The following is an 18,758-nucleotide window of genomic DNA, read 5'->3' on the forward strand; positions in this document are numbered from 1 at the left end:
CTGTTTCTCAGGATTTCTTTTCCACAGAGTTATGGGTCCCTGGAATACCTTGATGGTGATAGTGGTGGAAACTAAAACACTGGGGGCATTTAAGATACTCTTAGACAGACACATGGATGAAAGGAAAATAGGGGGTTATGGGGTTGGGAGGCTTCATAACTTTTTTTTGGAAGGAATATATGGATTGGCACTACATCGAGGGCCAGAGGGCCTGTACTGCGCTGCATTGCTCTATGTAAAACTCAGTGGTAGATCAAATGGGAGGGTCCAAGCTCAAACTGTTAAAGTCAAGAAAGGCTTTACCTTAAAAGTAAGTCCTCTCACCCATCAGGCACTGAAGTTATGGAAGAAAGAGAAGATCAGTTGCAGAAAATGCTGACAGTGCAGTCGAGATAGGTTCAGGGAATTATGTCAGCTATGAGAAGTTGTGACCAGTCAGTCAGTGGATTGACCCACAAGTCAACCTTGAGTATGCAGGGCTCAGATTGTACTATAGAAAGGGAGAAAAAAGTTGAAGGATATTGTCATATTAGCTGTCACATTGCTTTACTGAAATCTCTCATTACTTCACTAAATCCTTTAACAGAGCGTTTGCACATCCTGTACAAGACTGAGATAATACTAATATATCAGTTTACAGTAAATAACAAGTGACAAATTCAAACGATAAATTTCCCTCATGAACTGCAACACCCAGGTGTCTCTCAAACATCCCCTTACAAATGCTCACTTTCCTAAGCGGCTTCTGTTAATCACCAAAATCTTATTGCCCAATATTTAATTCAAATTCAAGTTTATAGTCATCTGATTGTACATATACAAGTTATTTCCCAGTTGGGCAGCCCTGATTTTTATGCTCCTGTACCTCTTCCTTGAAGGTAGAGTCTTAAGGCCACTGAGGGTTAGATGGTAAGGGTCTTCATTAATTCGCTGAGTCCACCTTAAGCATCACTTCCTGTAGATACCGTCAGTAAAGGGAAGGAAGACCCCAGTGACCTTCTCAGCAGTTTTAATCACCCTTCGTTCTGGCCTCCAATCTGATGCTTTGCAGCTACCATATCACTCTATAATGCAGTCAACCAGGACACTCCCTATTGTGCTCCTATTCAATGTTGTTAGGATGGTGGGTGGTACCTTACTCACCTCAACCTCCTTAGGAAGTGAAGGCACTGCTGCACCTCGCTGATTAGTGAAGATCTATTGTAGTTCAAGGATAGATCATACTCTCTCTACAGAAGAGCTAATGATATATAGTGGGAATGGTCCTTCATCCTCCTAGAGTCCACAATCATCTCCCTTGTCTTGTCCACGTTGAGATTCAGGTTGTTGCACCACTGTTCAAGCCTTTCTGTAAGCCAACTCATCCTTGTTATCAATGAGGCCAGCTATTGTTTTGTCATCCACAAACGATGATTTTGCTGGCAGTACAGTCGTGAGCTAGTGGCATGAATAGTGGTGGGCTGAGCATGTAGCCCTATGGTAGGCTAGTGCTCCGTGTGTTGGGGTATGAGATTTTGCTGCCAACCCAGATTTATCCACCAGCCTCTGAGGTATGATTGTGTTGAACGCTGACCTGGTCAATGAACAATGAATGTACCAGCCATCATTCTCTAAGTGGGTCAAGACGGAATGGAGGGTCAGGGCTATTGCATCATCTGTGATTGGTTTGGCCAATAGAAAAACCAGAATGGATCCATTGTTGCTGGTTGATGCACTTTGATGCATTCCATTACTAGTCACTCAAAGCACTTCATGATCAGGAAGGTCAGTGCCACTGGATGGTAGTCATTTAGTCCAGCTACTGTCACTCTCTTGGGCACTGGGCTGCCTTGAATCCTGTCGGGACAATAGACTGCTGCTGGAGTGAGATATTGAATATATCCGTTAGGACCTCATTCACCTGCTCCACACAGTCCGTCAGAACCCAACAAAGTATGTTATGTGGTCCTGCTGTTTTGTGTAAGTTCACCTGGATAGGATCCTCCTCACCTCAGCTGTGGCTATGCAGGGTGCCTGTTCCTCAGGGAGAACAGGGCTTGGCATCATGCTGTTTTCCACATTGACCCATGCATAGATGTTCAGCTTGTCAGGAAGGGAGGCGTCATTATCACTGATCCACAAGGTTGACGTGGTCTATTATGGATTTAATAGCTTGCAACATGCACTTCATGTGACCAAAGCCTCACAGTTGTCTGTAGATTTTATATATGTACACCCGTTTTGCCTTCCGGATTTCAACTGCATTTTGAGACTTAGAAATTCTTTTGCTTTGTATCTGTTTTAAATGTATAAAATGAACACATATATATTAAAAAATGTCATTCACACATTACGTGCAGGAAGCACAGTGGCTCTATGTTACATCAAACAGGCTTGGTCAATAGATTACTCTACAGCCCCTAATTTGTTTTTTCCACCACTTGACTTATATAATATGTGGAAATTCCACAGCCCTGAGATCTCCATTTACCTGCAAGTTAAACCCATGATTTATTCCAGTTGTAGGGCTGACTCCTACTTCATCCTACACAACATAATGGCCAATCCATGTCATGGCTTTGTCAACTAATAAGACCTGTCTCCAAGACACAACACTTTCAAAACTTTCGCTGTTACAGGTTTTGTAAATGTTTTTGAATTTCACAAATGTTGATGAGACTAGTTAAATTTTAGGTAACATTACATAAATTATAGAATGAATTTTAATTTCCAAGTTACATTTTTCCAAAACTTTAAACAAAAAATTCCATTCAACTCTATCAAATGCTTTTTCTGCATCTAAGGATATCACCATCAGGTGATCTAAAGATTGTCGAAATCTATTAATCAAACTAATCACGCGCAAAATGTTATCTGAAGCATATCTATTCTTTATAAAACCTGTTTGATCAATATGAATCAACTTTGGTAAAAATTTAGCCAATCTATTTGCTAATATTTCAGCTATTATTTTATCATCTACATTTAACAACGAAATTGGTCTATATGAAGATACTTTCAAAGGAACTCTATCTTTTTTAGGAATTACTGTAATTAAAGCTCTAGAACAAGACTCAGGTAATTCATAATGTTCTCCAACTTGATGTAATACATCCCCAAACACTGTAGATAAATCATCATAAAAAAATTTATAAAATTCAACCGAAAATCCATCATCACCAGGCGATTACCGTTCGGCATTTCCAGCATAGCCATTTTAATTAGTTAGGGGGACTACATTTAACACATTTTCAAAATTATTATGAGGCAGCCCAACTTAAATTTATTAGTTCATTAATGAATTTGGTAAGGCCTTCTAGTTGGGCTAAAATTGAGATGGCAAGTATTTCTGAATTTGAAATACATCAATTTTTGTTTAGGTGGAATATAAATTTGTTACAACAATATAATGTGCCTATACTAAAACATTTAATGAAGTTATGGATAAAGAAAAATAAAATGATAGGTACTAGGGGTTAATTATTGGCTTTGACTCTGTTGTATAATAATCAACTTATTTCTTTTTCAATACATAATCAAAGTTTATTGCATTGGAGATTTAAAGGTGTGAAAAATTTGGGAGATTGTTTTAAAGAGGGTAAGTTTTTATCTTTTAATCAGATGAGGGAAGATTTTGGTTTTGATAAGAATTCTTTATTTATTTATTATCAAATTCGATCCTTGGTAAAACGTATGTTTGGTCGAGATATGATTTTACCTAAAATGACTAAATTTGAGACTTTCTTATGAAAGTACCAGAGAAGGGTTATATTTCATCTATGTATCAAATATTACAGGATGGTATGGATAAAAGGATTGGGACAGATCTAAAATTAAATGGGAAGCAGATATTGGTTTTATTTTTTCTGAAGAGGATTGGTTAGATATTTGTTATGATAGTGTAACTAGATTGATAAATGCACGTTATGCAATGATAAATTACAATTTTTTACATCAATTATATTTGGCACCTGAAAATTTAAAAAAATATGGTTTTAATGAATCAGATTTGTGTTTTAGATGTGGTGATACGGTTGGAACTTTTTTCATGCTGTTTGGTCATGTATAATCTTTTTGGAAGAAAATCCAATCGTTTTTAGAATATCTGTATAAGATTAAAATAGTTTTAGATCCAACAGTATTTTTATTGGGTAGTTTGCAACCTCTGAAAGGTTTGGGATTAGATAAATTCCAACTTGCTTTTGTATATTTAGCTTTATCTGTAGCGAAAAAATGTATTGCTAGTACGTGGAAAGATACAAATATGATTGATATTAATAGATGGTATAATGAGATGAAATATTGTTTAATAATGGAAAAATTACATATGTTTCACATGATAATTATATTTTTTTATTAATAAATGGCTGTTATACTCAGAATATTTACATTTCAATTTATATTGATTAGATTTTAATATGTATATTTAACTTTTTTTTATATTTTTTTATGGCTCTCCTTAGGAGAGTTGGCTGAAGGGGGGGGCTCTTTTTTTCTATATAGAAAAAAAACGTTCATGTTCATGTTTAATTGCTGTATATGTCACATATTATTTGTTTTTTGAATGAATAAATAAAGTTTAAAAAAAGAATTAATTTTAAAAGTTAAAAGTAAACATGCACTCCATTTAAAATATCTAATATATGTTAAGTAAATCAAATAAAAATATCTGCTTATATTCTCCCATTTTATTTGTACCAGGTTAATCTGATGCAGATTTTCCTGCCTGAGATCTGAAATATAGGCAAGAGTCTGCACTGTCCAGTTGCATTGATGAGTTCACAGAACAGTGCAGATTTCAGATTTATTGCGAGAGTACATACAGGACATTACATATAACCCTGAGATTCCTTTTCCTGTGGATGACACCGAATTACCTCTTACTGGTAGTGCAAAAGAAATTGTACATAATATACATATGTAAACAAAAAACAAAATGTAAGCAAGCTGAACCTAATGTGGCACCCGTACCTTTTTCCTGATGGAAACAGCGAGAACAGAGCATGTGCTGGGTGGTGTGGATCCTTGATGATTCCCTGTAGATGTTATCGATGATGGGGAGGGTTTTGCCTGTGATGTCCTGGGTTGTGTCCACTATATTTTACAGGGCTTTACACACAGGGGTGTTGGTGTCCCTGTATCAGACCTTGGCCAGCACACTTTCCACCGCACCTCTATAGAAATGAGGCCCACGCACAGTGAAAGGTAACGTCCCATTGGGAAATGTCCACTTACAAACATCTGTGCCAGCAGATTATGACAGAAAATCAGAAACTTGTGGTGCTACCAAGTAGAATGGATCTCTCAATGCAGATATTAAAAAGATTATTCTTAGTTAAAAATTATGATGCTTGTTTAGGATTTGAGGTTGTACGAATATCACTCTTAACAAAGCTATTTTACTGTCGATAAAGACACAAGAGACGGCAAATCCTGAAATTTACAAAAATAAAGCAATCTGTTGGAAGAAATCAGAGGGCAAGCAACATCAAAGGTGGGGACTTGTCAACATTTTTGGCCGAAACCCATCATCAGATTTGGTGTTGACATCCATTGTGCAAAGTATGTAACAATAAACTGATCACCATTGTTATCGTGAGGCATCAACAATTCCTTTACCCTCGACAGATGCTCAGATGCTGCTTTACCCACTAAGTCCTCCAGTAGATTGTTGCTCACTTAATTTTGATTGGCTCCTGTAAAGTTCTAGGAGGTCTGATTGTCCAGTTTGAGTGCAGAAGAGGTGAGAGGCATTAAGGTGGTCAGGAAAAAAGCAAGACGAGCTTGCAATGGAGGAGGGTGAGAAGAGCACTGTAAAGACAGCCCTATCCACAGTGGCTCTACAGGGATCACCTCCCTTTCGGGAACTTCTCAGGGAAGAAATAACTTCAGAACTTCTGATTCGCAAAGGAGGCCGTCAATAAAATATTTTGCCTCCAGATTCATTGAGCACCAGTGCTGGAAGAGAAAAAAAAGAAACATGCACTTTGTTTATATTTCTTTGAGAATTCCATGGTCAATGAAGGATATCTGCAGTTTTATGCGAGAAATGTGGTATCCACATCCCCGAAAACAAGAAGGGAGCAACAGTTAGGCATTCTCTTTTATTGACTGCTATGGTTTGGCCAAGATATGGGGAATAATGCTTCTGTTGTTCAAAATCTGCTGAATATTTGTGTTCACATCAGAGAGCATTCAGACTCTCGGTTCTTTGCCTTACCCAGCAAGATATTACCCACTGATAGTGGAGCAGGACCCAGCTGTCACATTCATCCCAAAAGTGAGCCCTTTTGAGGGCTCGACCAGACAGTGACATCTGTCAAAGACAGAGACTTTGTTCTGTCAAACAATGCACACTTGCTCAGCTGGACCTGAAAAGCAGACAAAGAGGGTCACCCAGCCTGTGGTCATGGAAACATGGCATGAAGCTGACAACTAAATAAACTCACGATGGAACCACAATGGAATCTTTGCAAAAACATTCACTGCTGTTCAAATAACGATGTCAAGATTCTCAACACAAATGACATCAAGATCCTAGATATAAATGACATTTCAAACACTTGCTCACAGCCACCCAATAGGAAACCTGAATTCTCAGAAACAGCAAATCATACATAGACTCCACTCCGTTTGTTATTGGTGATTTTACCAAGATGGTTTCATCTTGGAATACACGACCACCCTTAAACTTAGGGAATTGGTGGAAAGTGGGGAACAAGTGAACCACTGTGGATAGCACACTTCTTCAGTGGCAGATGCTGGAAACAATAGTCGAATCCTGACCCCAACTTTGTCAGCAATGGGATCATGACCACCAAGTTGCAAAATTGCCTTGAATGCATTCCTTTGCTCGTACATCAAACAGGCTCCTGACCCAAAATGTTGACCAACCATATCCATCTATGGATGCTGCCTGACCTGCTACGTTCCTCCAGAGCCTCTCATCAATTCCTCATAATCAAGTGGCAACACCAAAATGATACCGTGTCAACGAAATATATTGGAAAGCCTCCGCTTAAACAATCAATACATACAAGTACACAGTTTAGCATCTACAGTAATAACTAGCGACAGAAGTGAAAGCAAAATACTTGATCTAGATTACCTGAATGACAACCAATCAACTACAGCCCAACTCAAGCAAGGCACAGGTCAGTGATACAAAAGACCGATCAATTGGAATAGTATCAGTTTATCTTTGAACCGTCCAGTCTGTACAGTCCACTTCCAGACCAATAAAGGACATATTGAAAGGTAAGTCACCACCCAAATGAATAACAGTTGAAACCTTGCAGTTTCAAAATCAAGAGTGTGCCCTGTCAAAGTTAAGATGTGTGCTGTTGCCCTGAGGCACTACAACACTAATTATGGTTATAACGTCAAGGAACTCTCTGCCCAGAGCCAGGAAAACTAAAGCAGAGCAGAATAACGGATGCTCAATATTGCAGGGAACATTAAACCAACATCAACTGCTGTACAAACACACTGGAATCACACCAGTGGGCATCAGAAGAACCATGGCCAGCAAAGAGGAAGCCGCAGACTGAGGATACCACAGCTTCTGCATAGCAGCAATGCAACAGCTCTCTCACCCGAAGTCAGATAAGAGCTTTCTAATTCCAACAATATATGGCCACTTCACAAGACCTTGGGACTGGATCAACCTGCACATTAAGGCAAACAGCTTGCTGTGTGGATAGAGAATCAGTGGATGACTTTGAAAGCCCTGAATTGTTTTTTTTTGTCAAGAGTTATACTGGTGAGATCTAAAATTTAAGATGTGCGACCATATCTAGAGACAGACATGATCCTGTACTGCCGATGACTTGTGGACAGACCTTCCATGATTTAAGATCTAGAATAAAACACGAAAGTCTGCAGACAAAGTGAATGAAGTAAAAACATAGTGCTGAAGAAACTTAGCAGGTCCAGCAGTGTACTTAAAGAGCAATTTTGAGTTCAAGCACGCAGGACTGATTTACTGCATCTAGTGCTCTCTTTGTGGCCTTCTCTACATCGGAGAGTGGGTGCAGACTGGAAGATTGTTTAGCTGAGCACCTTCTCTCTGTTGGCACCAGGAAGAGGGACCTCCCAATGGCCAACCATTTCAGTTCTGCATCCCACTCCCATACTCACATGTCTACCCATGGACTCGTGTAGTTTCCCACCAAGACCACCCATAAATTGGAGGAATAACACCTGATTTTCCATCTGAGTGCTCTCCAACTGGATGGTATTAACCGACTTTTCTGGTTTCTGCTAACCTGTTCTCTGTTCCCTTCCCCCCTGTCTTCATTCCCTCGGCTCTCCATCCCCTTCCCTCTCTATTCACCTAGCCATTCCTCCTTCCCTTGCTTAGCGCTGTGCCCTCCCTCCCTTCTCCACCTATTACTTCCTGCCTTTGGGACCATGCTCCTCCCCCACACCTCCTCCTTTACCTTTTTATTCAGATGCCTGCCAACAATTTTCCATTCCTTGATGAAGGGTTCAAGCCTGAAACGTCAGTCATGTATTTTTATCTTTGCTATAAAAAAGACACTGTCCTACCTGCTGAATTTCTCCTGCATTGCGTTTTTACTTCAACCACAGTGTCTGCAGACTTTCGTGTTTTACTTCTGGGAAATTGGCACCAGTATTGAGGACAGAACTCTTCAAAGAGGACGGACTTCATCTAAACCATGATGGACTCAAATCCTGTGAAATTGCATAACTAAACAATAGTGGGGAGGAGGGAGGAAGAAGGTTCAATAGGTTGGAGAGATGGATAAAGAAGAAGAGCGTGGATAAAGTACAAGCAAAAGTTAAAAAAGAGAAAAGTAAAGGTAGAGGGGATAAAATTCATGCAAAAGAGGCAAAGATTACCAGATTTTAAAAGCATAATGGGTATCAGGGCACTTTATCTGAATGCCCATAGTATTCAAAACAAGGTCAGAGAACTTATGGCACAAATCAGTACAAAGGGGTATGATTTAGTGGCTATTACAGAAATATGTTTGCAAGGTGGAAAGGACTGGGAATTAAATATCCAAGGATATCAGGTAATAAGGAAGGACAGGCAGGGAGGTAAGGGTGGTGGGGTAGTGCTCTTAGTTAAGGATGAGATCAAGGCAATAGTGAGAGATGATGCAAGATCTAAGGACCAAAACGTCGAATCCATTTGGACAGAGATTAGGAATAGCAAAGGGGGGAAAAAAATCACTGGTGGGAGTTGTCTATAGGCCACCCAATAATAACATTACAGTGGCATAAGCAATAAACCAAGAAATACCAGAGGCATGTAAGGATGGAACAGCAGTTATCATGGGGGACTTTAACATGAACATAAACTGGGTGAATCAGGTTGTCAAGGGAACCTTTGAAGAACTTCATAGAAGTGATGGCTTTCTTGAACTGCATGTAACAGAACCTACATGGAAACATGTTCTCTTGTACCTGATCCTGTGGAATAATATAGGCAAAATTAGCGATCTTTTAGTTAGGGATCCTCTTGGAAAAAATGGAAAAATTATAATTGGGTTTCTCATACAAATGGAAGGATAATAGTTTGGTCTAAAACCAGTGTGTTATGCCTAAACAAAGGAAAGTTCAAGGAGATGAGGGAGGAGTGGCCAGGGTCAACTGGGAATGCAGGCTATATGAAGGAATGGTTGAGAAACAATGGAGGACTTTCAAAGAAATTCATCACGGTGCTCAACAAAACAATATTCCAGTTAAAGCAAGGACAGTAAGGGTGGGGACAGACAGACCTGGATAATTAATGAAATAAAGGAAGGCATGAAACTAAAAGCTAGTGCATTCAAAATTTTCAAGAGCAGTGGGAAACTAGAAGATTGGGAAAACATTAAGAAGCAACAAGCTTTAAAGCGAGGAAAGGTAGGCTATGAGAAAAGATTAGCACAAAATATAAAAACAGAGAGTAAAAATTCTTAATTATATAAAGCATAAAAGGGCAGCTAAAGTGAATGTAGGTCCCTTGGAGGATTGATATTGGGCAACGAGGAAAAGATGGCTGAGGCTTTGAATCACTGTTTTGTGTCAGTCATCACAGTAGAAGACAAGTCGAACTTGCCAAAGATATATGTTATGGATGGGATGGGAAGTGAGGACCTGGATGTAATAGCTATCACTAAAGAGGTAAAAGACAGATAAGTACCCTGGTCCTGATGGAATGCAACCCAGGTACTGAAAGAAATGGCGTAAGTTATAGTCGAGGCTTTGGTGGTAATTTACCAAAATTCTCTTAGCAGGACCCGGTGGATTGGAAGATAGTGAATGTTCAAAGAAGGATTTAGGCAAAAGGCAGAGAAGTATAGGCTTGAAGCTATCATTAAAGAATAAATAGCGAGGCATTTGGAGCAAAATAGATCCATCAGGCAGACGCAGAATGGGTTCAGCAAAGGCGGGTCCTGTTTGACAAATTTACTGCAGTTCTTTGAAATATAACAAGCACGGTAGATAGAGGGGAGCAGGCGGACATTGTTTATCTGGATTTCCAGGAGGCTTCTGATAAGGACCCACATAAACACATATACAGAAGATAAGGATGCATAGAATTAGGGGTGATGTATTAGCATGAATAAAGAACTGGTTAATCAATAGAAAGCACAGAGTTGGGGTGCATGGGTATGTTTCTGGTTGCAATCAGTGGTGAGCGATATGCCACAGAGGTTGGTACTGGGCCCACAATTGGAAGGGACCAGAATTGGAAGAACATCCAGAGTGTCGTGTATCTAAATTTGCTGATGACATTAAATAGGGTGGAAAAGCAAATTGTGCAGAAGATACGGAGAGTCTGCAGAGAGATATGGATAATGGGCAAAGATCTGGCAGATGAAGGACCATGTTGGCAAATGTGAGGTTATCCACTTTGGAAGGAAAAAGGGAATATTAGATTATTATTTAAATGAAAAGAGATTGCAGCAGGCTACCAGGCAGAAGGACTTGGTGGGAGTGCTTGTGTATGAATCGCAAAAGGTTGGTTTGCAGGTGCAGCAGGAGATCAAGAAGGCAAATGGAATTCTGGCCTTCATTGCTAGAGGGATGGAATTTGCTGCAACAATGCAAGATATTGGTGAGGCTGCATCTGAAGTATTGGGTGCAGTTCTGGTTTCTTGATTTGAGACAGGATATACTGCAGTGGAGGTTCACCAGGATAATTCCAGAGATGAAGGAGAGATTGAGTCTTCTGGGACTATATTCACTGGAATTTAGAAGAATGAGAAGGGATCATAGAAATATGTAAAATTATGAAAGGCATAAATAAGATAGAGGTAGGTAAGTTGTTTCCATTCACAGGGGGAGACCAGAACTAGGGGACGTACCCTCCAGTTTCAGGGTCATAGATTTAGCACAGGAATAAGGAGGAATTGCTTTTCCCAGTGGGACGTGAATCTGTGGAATTCACAGCCCATTGAAGCAGTGGAGGCGACCTCAGAAAATAGATTTAAGACAAGTTGGATAGATTATTACATAGTGAAGGAATTAAGGGATATGGGGGAAAGTCAGGTAGGTGGAGATGAGCCTATCATCAGATCAGCCATGAATGGCAGAGCAGGCTCGATGGGCTGGATGGCCGACTTCTGCTATTTTTTATGCTCTTATAATGTGGGAAAATTTATAACTGCCCATTTTACCATGAAAAAGAGAAAAAAAGCAGAGCTCTAAGATGTAGTGTAATCTGGGTCCTCCTGATTTATTTGGAAAAAATGCTGCAACACAGATAAAGCAAATATTTGGGAAAGCAAGAATATTATCATTTATTTGCTTGTGGAATTGAAGGTTTCTATACTTAGAAAAGATCAATGGTTGTGGTGATACGACCACCAGCCGACTGCAGGGGGCGATCTCTGTAAATACAGGAAGACCACCTAAGGGGCTGACTCCACCTGACCGGCTGTCAATCAGCCAACCTGAATATAAATCAGAGCCGGCCCCTCCTGAGCCAGTCACAGAAGAAGCCACCAAGTCTTGAACTGGTGTTCATTTTTACTGGATTAAAGCCTGATGTACAGTCTTTCGAGTTTTGTGCTTCCTTGCCGCTACCTCAGCACTCCACAATTTATTCCAGTAAAAAAAAATTTAAAGAGAGACCATGGAGAAATTTCTGATGATTGGGAGGCTGGAGATCGACCCCCAAAAGCGAGATGGCCAGGTACGCTTCAAGATCTGGAAGCATGTGATTGAGGCGATCATCCTAACACAGGCTGAGGTGATCAACACCAACCAGAACTGGTTCATGGTGCTTTGCACCAGGCTGGGCCCATGAGCTTTCCAGGTCATCTTCACCGACTATGAACCTGCGATGGCCATCCTGGAGAGCACGTACAAGCCCTCGACAAATGAGGTCTGTGCCAGGTATTTGCTCAGCATCAGGTGAAATGGCAAAGGCCTATCTGGGGACCCTGCGTGAGCTAGCCCACACATGCTTGGCCGAGACTGGGATGACCGAAGAAGAAGTGGAGCGATTGATCTGGGATGCCTGCGTGCGAGAGCTGCGCTCGAAGAGCGCCTGACAGAAGCTGCTGGAGGAAAACATTGCCTCACTTACCAGGACAATGGAGGAGATCCACTCCCTGGAGGCTGCAGCCCATCGTGCAGAGGTTTTCAATGCCTGTCTCCCCCAACCTCCTGCCTGGCAGATGCAAATGACCGTCAGCACTGAAGGGCCCTACGTGGAGGAGATGATCGCAGTCACCAACGCAGCTCGCCCCTGTAAGTACTGCGGATCCCGGTATGGGTCAGACAGTGATCCCGCAAAGACTGCCCAGCAAGGAACTCGCATTGCTCCTGATGCAGAAAGAAAGGCTACCTCGCTAAGGTGTGCCTTTCCAGGCCCATTGGGAGCACTGTGGCCCTCCGCAACCAGCTGGGAGCCCTCCCAAATGCCAACACATGTGAGGATCAGGTGCCGCCTTTACTCGCCTTGCCACTTCCGCCATCTCCGCCAACATCACATCCAGCCCAGCCATCGACTCACACCGATTCAGTGTGCTCATCCTGGGCGCCGCCATCTTCCTCTGGACGACCTCTGCCCGCACCAAAGACATCACTTCCGCTCGCTTGGATGATGTCAGCTCCAGCTTCACTACCGGTCAGATCGCCTGACTGCACCGATGCCACGTGTGTCCACCGGGCACCACCATCTTGGGCTAACTGGGCCTAACTGCCATAATGTGCGCACCACATCGAAGGGATGATATGGCCAACATGGACGCATACCCGATCGCCCACCTGATGGACCCCATGCCCCGGAAGGAAGCTGCTGGCCGCTACTTGCCTCATCCATCGCTGTTCCACTGAGTCCCATTTAGGGTCACTAACGGGGTCTCTTTGTTTTTCAACAGGAGATGGACCACATGGTAGACCAGCACAACCTAAGAGCGACCTTCTTGTACTTGGACAATGTCACCATCTGCAACCACAACCAGCAAGACTACAATGACAATCTGGAGAGATTTCTCTGGATGGCCAAGGAGCTGAACCTCACTTACAACAAAGAGAAGTGTGCGTCCAGCACCACCCACCTCACTATCCTAGGGTACATTATGGGACATGGAGTCATTGGTCCTGACTCAGAACGCATGCGTCCACTAATGAAGCTGCCCCTCCTGCACATGCTCAAGGCCCTCTGCAGGTGCCTTGGGCTTTTTTCCTATTATTCCCAGTGGGTCCTCCATTTTTCAGACAAGGTCCGCCGACTGGTCCAAGCCACCATCTTTCCTCTACCCCCCCTCGAGATGCAAGCAGCTTTCATTCACATCAGGCGGACATCGCAAATGCCATGATGCATGCCGTGGACAAGGACATCCAATTCCAGGTGGAGTGCGATGCCTCTGAAGTTGCCTTCATGACCACTCTCAACCAAGGGAGCTGACCCGTGGCCTTCTTCTCCAGGACCCTCATGGTTGTGAACTCAGGCACTCCACCAGTGGAAAGGAGGCCCAGGCTATCGTGGAAACAGTCCGCCACTGGCGCCACCACCTGGCAGGCAGGAGGTACACCCTCCTCACCGACCAACATGCAGAGGCTTTCATATTCAGCACCACCCATCAGGGCAAGATCAAGAATGATAAGATGTGCTGGAGAGTCGAGCTGGCCATGTTCAGCTAGACATCCAGTAGAGACCAGGGAAGTTCAATTACTCCCCCCGACACCCTGTCCCGGGCATGTACCACTATGTAATCTGACCAACTGCAGGTGCTGCATGACACCCTTTATCACCCAGGTGTCAAGTGCCTGTACCATTTTATCAAGTCCCAGAACCTCCTCTTCATTGTCCAAGAAGTCCGGACCATGACCGAGTCATGCAGGGTCTGTGAGGAGTGCAAACCACACTTCTTCTGCCCGCCACAGGCCCACATTATCAAGGCCACTCAGTACTTCAAATGGCTTAGCATTGACTTCAAGGGCCCCCTGTCTTCCATGAACAAGAATATCTACTTCCTTGTAGATGAATACACCCGTTTTCCCTTCGCCATCCCTTGCCCTGACACCTCCACAGCCATCGTTATTAGGGCTCTGACGCAGATCTTCACAATGTTCGGATACCCGCCATTCATCCACGGTGATCGGGGTCCGGCTTCATGAGTTAGGAGCTGTGCCAGTACCTGGTAGCGCGAGGCATTGCGACTAGCTACAACCCGAGGAGCAACGGGCAGGGGAGCACGAAAACTGGGTGATCTGGAAGGCAGTCCTCCTGGATCTGATGTCCAAAGGCTAGTCCATTGACTACTGGCAAGAGGCCCTCCCCAAGGCACTCCATGCCATTAAGTCGCTCTTGTGCACAGCTACTAATCGGACTCCTCATGAGCACCTTTTCTCATTCCCCAGGAAATCGGCAACTAGTGTCTCCTTCCCAGCTTGGCTCTCATCTCCGGGACTGGTGCTCCTCTGCAAAAACATGTGGGTCCACAAGTCCGAACAACTGGTTGAGCAGGTGCTCCTCCTCCATGCCAACTAGTACGATGCCTACATTAGGTACTCCAGTAGCTGTGAGGGCACAGTCTTGACCAGGGATCTGGCACCAGCAGGGGCCTTACCCCCAAGCAACACTACCCATCCCAACCTCCCCACTATGGATACTCTTGGCCCACCCAGGATTCGGGGGCCTACCTCCTCGCTCCGCCCCTCCAGAGAGCCCAACTCCTAGCGGACCACACCCACCCGGCCACCACCCCCCCCTCCCCACAGACAGTCATACAGATAGACACCACACTGCACACACCAACGCCCACCACAACTATGTTGGACCCAGCCAACCCTCAGGCAACCACGCCCTCACCGACCTTTGGCCAGGAGCCAACCCTACAATGGTCGCAGCTGCCAGACCGCCTGAATCTATAAATACCACCGGCACCATTTTACACACGCCCCCAATTTAATTTTAAGTAGGTGAATGTGGTGATACAACCACCAGCCTACTGCAGGGGGCAATATCTATACCTGCAGGAAGAATGCCTAAGGGGCTGACTCCACCTGGCCTGCAATCAATCAGCCGACCTGGATATAAACCTGAGCTGGCCTCTCCTGAACCAGTCACACGGGGAGCCACCAGGCTTGAACTGGTGTTCAGACTTTAACTAGTTGGTGTTGATCATCTCAGCGCACTACAATGGTGAGACCTTAGCAGAGGACGGAGTATGCTATTGGTCTCCTTGTTTAAGAAAGCATGTTTCAGCTTTGGAAGTAGTTCAGAAGGATGACAAGACTAATGTCTGGAATGGATGAGTTGTCAGAAATGAAAGGGAACAGGATGACCTTGTATCTCCTGGAATTTAGAAGAGTAGCCGGGAACTTGAATTAGAAATATTTGATGCTAAAGGGTCTTGACAGGGTGAATGTTGTGAGAATGTTTATTCCACAGAACCAGAGAACATTACAGCACAGAAACAGGCCCCTTCAGCCCTTCTAGACTGGGCCAAACTATATTTTTTTTGCCTAGTCACATTGACCTGCACCCAGTCCACAGGCCTCCATACCTCTCCCATCTATTTAAATGTCCAAAATCATCTTCATGTTAAAATTGAGCCCACATTCACCACTTCAGCTGGAAGCTCATTCCATATCCCCGCCACTCTATGTGAAGAGATTCCTTCTTATGTTCCCCCTAAATTTTTCCCCTTTTACCTTTAACCCATGTCCTCTGGTTACTATTAACCTACCCTCAGTGGAAAAAAAAATCTACATTAACTCTGTCTATCCCCTTCATAATTTTAAATACATTCATCAAATCTCTCCTCAAGCTTTTACACTTCAAGGAATAAAGCCCTAACCTGTTTAACCTTTCCCTGTAACTCAATTCCTGAAGTCCGGGCAACATCCTAGTAAATCTTCTCTGCCCTCCTTTTATCTTATTGATATCTTTCCTGTAGTTAGGTGACCAAAACTACACACGCTACTCCAAACTTTGCCTCACCAATGTCTTATACAAATTTAACATAACATCCCAACTCCTGTACTCAATATTTTGATTTATGAAGGCCAATATGCCCAAAGTTCTCTTTAGGCTATCCACCTGTAATGCCACTTCCCTCTGTTCTATCGCACTCCTCAATGCCCTACTATTTAAAATGTATGCCCTTATCTGCATTAAATTCCACAACTATTCTCTGGCCTCTCCCACACAACCATTGTTGAATCCAATTCGCCATGAATACCTACCATCTGAACCTTTCTGACTAACCTCCCATGTGGGACCTTGTCAAAGGTCTTACTAAAGTCCATGTAGACAACATCCACAGCCTTTCCTTCGCCAACTTTCCTGGTAACCACCTCAAAGAACTCTGTAAGATTGGTTAAACACAATCTACCATGCACAAAGCATGTAGTCTATCCCTAATCAGTCCATGGCTATCCAAATAATTGTACATCTGATCCCTGTGAACACTTTCCAATAATCCACCTACTACTGACGTCGGGCTCACTGGCCCATAATTTCCAGGGTTACCTTTGGAGCCTTTTTTAAACAACAGAACAATGTGAGCTACCCTCCAGTCCTCCAGCACCACATTGTGGTAAATGACATTTTAAATATTTCTGCCAGAGCCCCTGCAATGTCTAAACTAGCTGCCCTCAAGGTCCGTGGGAATATTTTGTCAGGCTCTGGGGATTTATCCACCTTATTTGCTTGAAAGCAGCAAGCACTTCCTCCTCTTTAATCTCTATAGGTTCCATGACCTCACTGCTTGTTTTCCTTACTTCCCACAACTCTGGACCTTTTCCTGAGTGAATACTGATGAGAAAAAAGCATTTAAGACTCTCCAATGTCTTTTGGCTCCATACAAAACCAACCACTCTGATCTTCAAGTGGACCAATTATGTCCCTTACTATCCTTTTGCTCTTAATATACCAGTACAAACCCTTAAGATTTTCCTACACATTGTCTGCCAAAGCAACTTCGTGTCTTCTTTAAGACTTCCTCATTCCTGACAAGGATTTTCTTGCATATTTTATACTCCTCAAGCGCCTCATTTGTTCCATGTTGCCTATACCTGTTATACGCCTCTCTTCTTCTGAACTAGATCCCCAATATCCCTTGAAACCCAAGGTTCCCTCTGCCTTCTAAACTTACCTTTGATCCTGACAGAAACATACAAACTCAGTACTCTCAAAATTTCGCCTTTGAAGGACCTCCACTTACCTCACACATCCTTGCCCGAAAACAATTTATCCCAATCCATGCATTCTAGATCCTTTCTCATTTCCTTAAAATTGGCCTTTCTCCATTTTAGAACCTCAACCTGAGGCCCAAGCCTATGCTTCTCTATAATTAACAAAACTAATGGCATTATGATCACTGGACCCAAAATGTTCCCCTACACACACTTCTGTCACCTGTCCTGCCTCATTCCCTAATAAGAGATTGCACTGTCTCAAGTTGATTCCTCTATATATAGATAAAAACTTTCCTGAACATATTAGTCAAACTCCAAGCCATCCAACCCTTTTAAAGTACACTGCTGGCTTCCCTGATGAACCACATTTTGCAAGAGGAGCATTCCCCTGCCTTGGCTGCCATTCCAACTATCTATGACTAGATGAACAAAATAAATGATATCTAAAAAAAACCTGCCCATACCTCTGCCTACCTGCTGAATACTTTTTGCTCCTTGAATAGGGTGGCCCTCTCTAAATTCAACTCCAACTATTCCTCGCCAAAGCTTGTTGAGCCAAAGCCTCGTCACTCTGACTCAGTCCACTCCGACGATGTCCGCTCCCTCCTTTGTCTTCTACTGTTGAACTCGATTGCCCAGTCATTGTTTAAGATTATGAGGTCATCCATTTAAGATTGAGCTTAATATATTTTTCCTCTCTTCAAAGGGCAGTGGAAGCAGTCTGAACAGTCCTGGAGTCAGAGATTGATAAGCAAAGGGGAAAATGTTAACTCAGGTCATTGGGAATGAGGAATTGAGGTTACCTTCAATTCATCTGTGAAATTATTCTACAGCAGAGGAGGCCTGAAGGGCCAGATTGTCTACACATGATCTAAACTCATATTTTGAATGAAATGAAAAGACAGTTAGTTGCAAATTAGTTTTTGAAAAAGAAGAGAAATCTTCTTTGATGCATTTGAGCTCCTTTGGGCATTTTACGCTCTCAGGCGCATTTCAACATCGTATTAATTCACCGTACCTTTGTGCACATGCTCGTTAAATACAAAATTACCAAGTGGATTAGTAATTGACAACCCCAGTCTCTTGGAAGAGCTATCATGATCACGTCATTGTGTAAAACATTTTGCTCATTGCAAAAATTTGAATGCAGTAATTAACTTAAT

General features: G+C 42.8%; 1 protein-coding gene and 1 long non-coding RNA gene across 10 annotated transcripts in view; one reads left to right on the forward strand and one right to left on the reverse strand.

The window, feature by feature from the left end:
- The window catches only part of pde1a (phosphodiesterase 1A, calmodulin-dependent), a 571,352-nt gene that overhangs the window by 373,448 nt on the left and 179,146 nt on the right, over positions 1–18,758 (reverse strand). The gene's annotated exons all lie outside the window — the stretch shown is intronic.
- LOC138760204 (uncharacterized) lies at positions 1,456–18,495 on the forward strand. Its single transcript, XR_011355510.1, has 2 exons — positions 1,456–1,550; positions 18,302–18,495. It is a non-coding gene; the product is annotated as an uncharacterized lncRNA (long non-coding RNA).

Source organism: Narcine bancroftii, chromosome 4, assembly GCF_036971445.1.
Source record: "Narcine bancroftii isolate sNarBan1 chromosome 4, sNarBan1.hap1, whole genome shotgun sequence".
NCBI lineage: Eukaryota > Metazoa > Chordata > Chondrichthyes > Torpediniformes > Narcinidae > Narcine > Narcine bancroftii.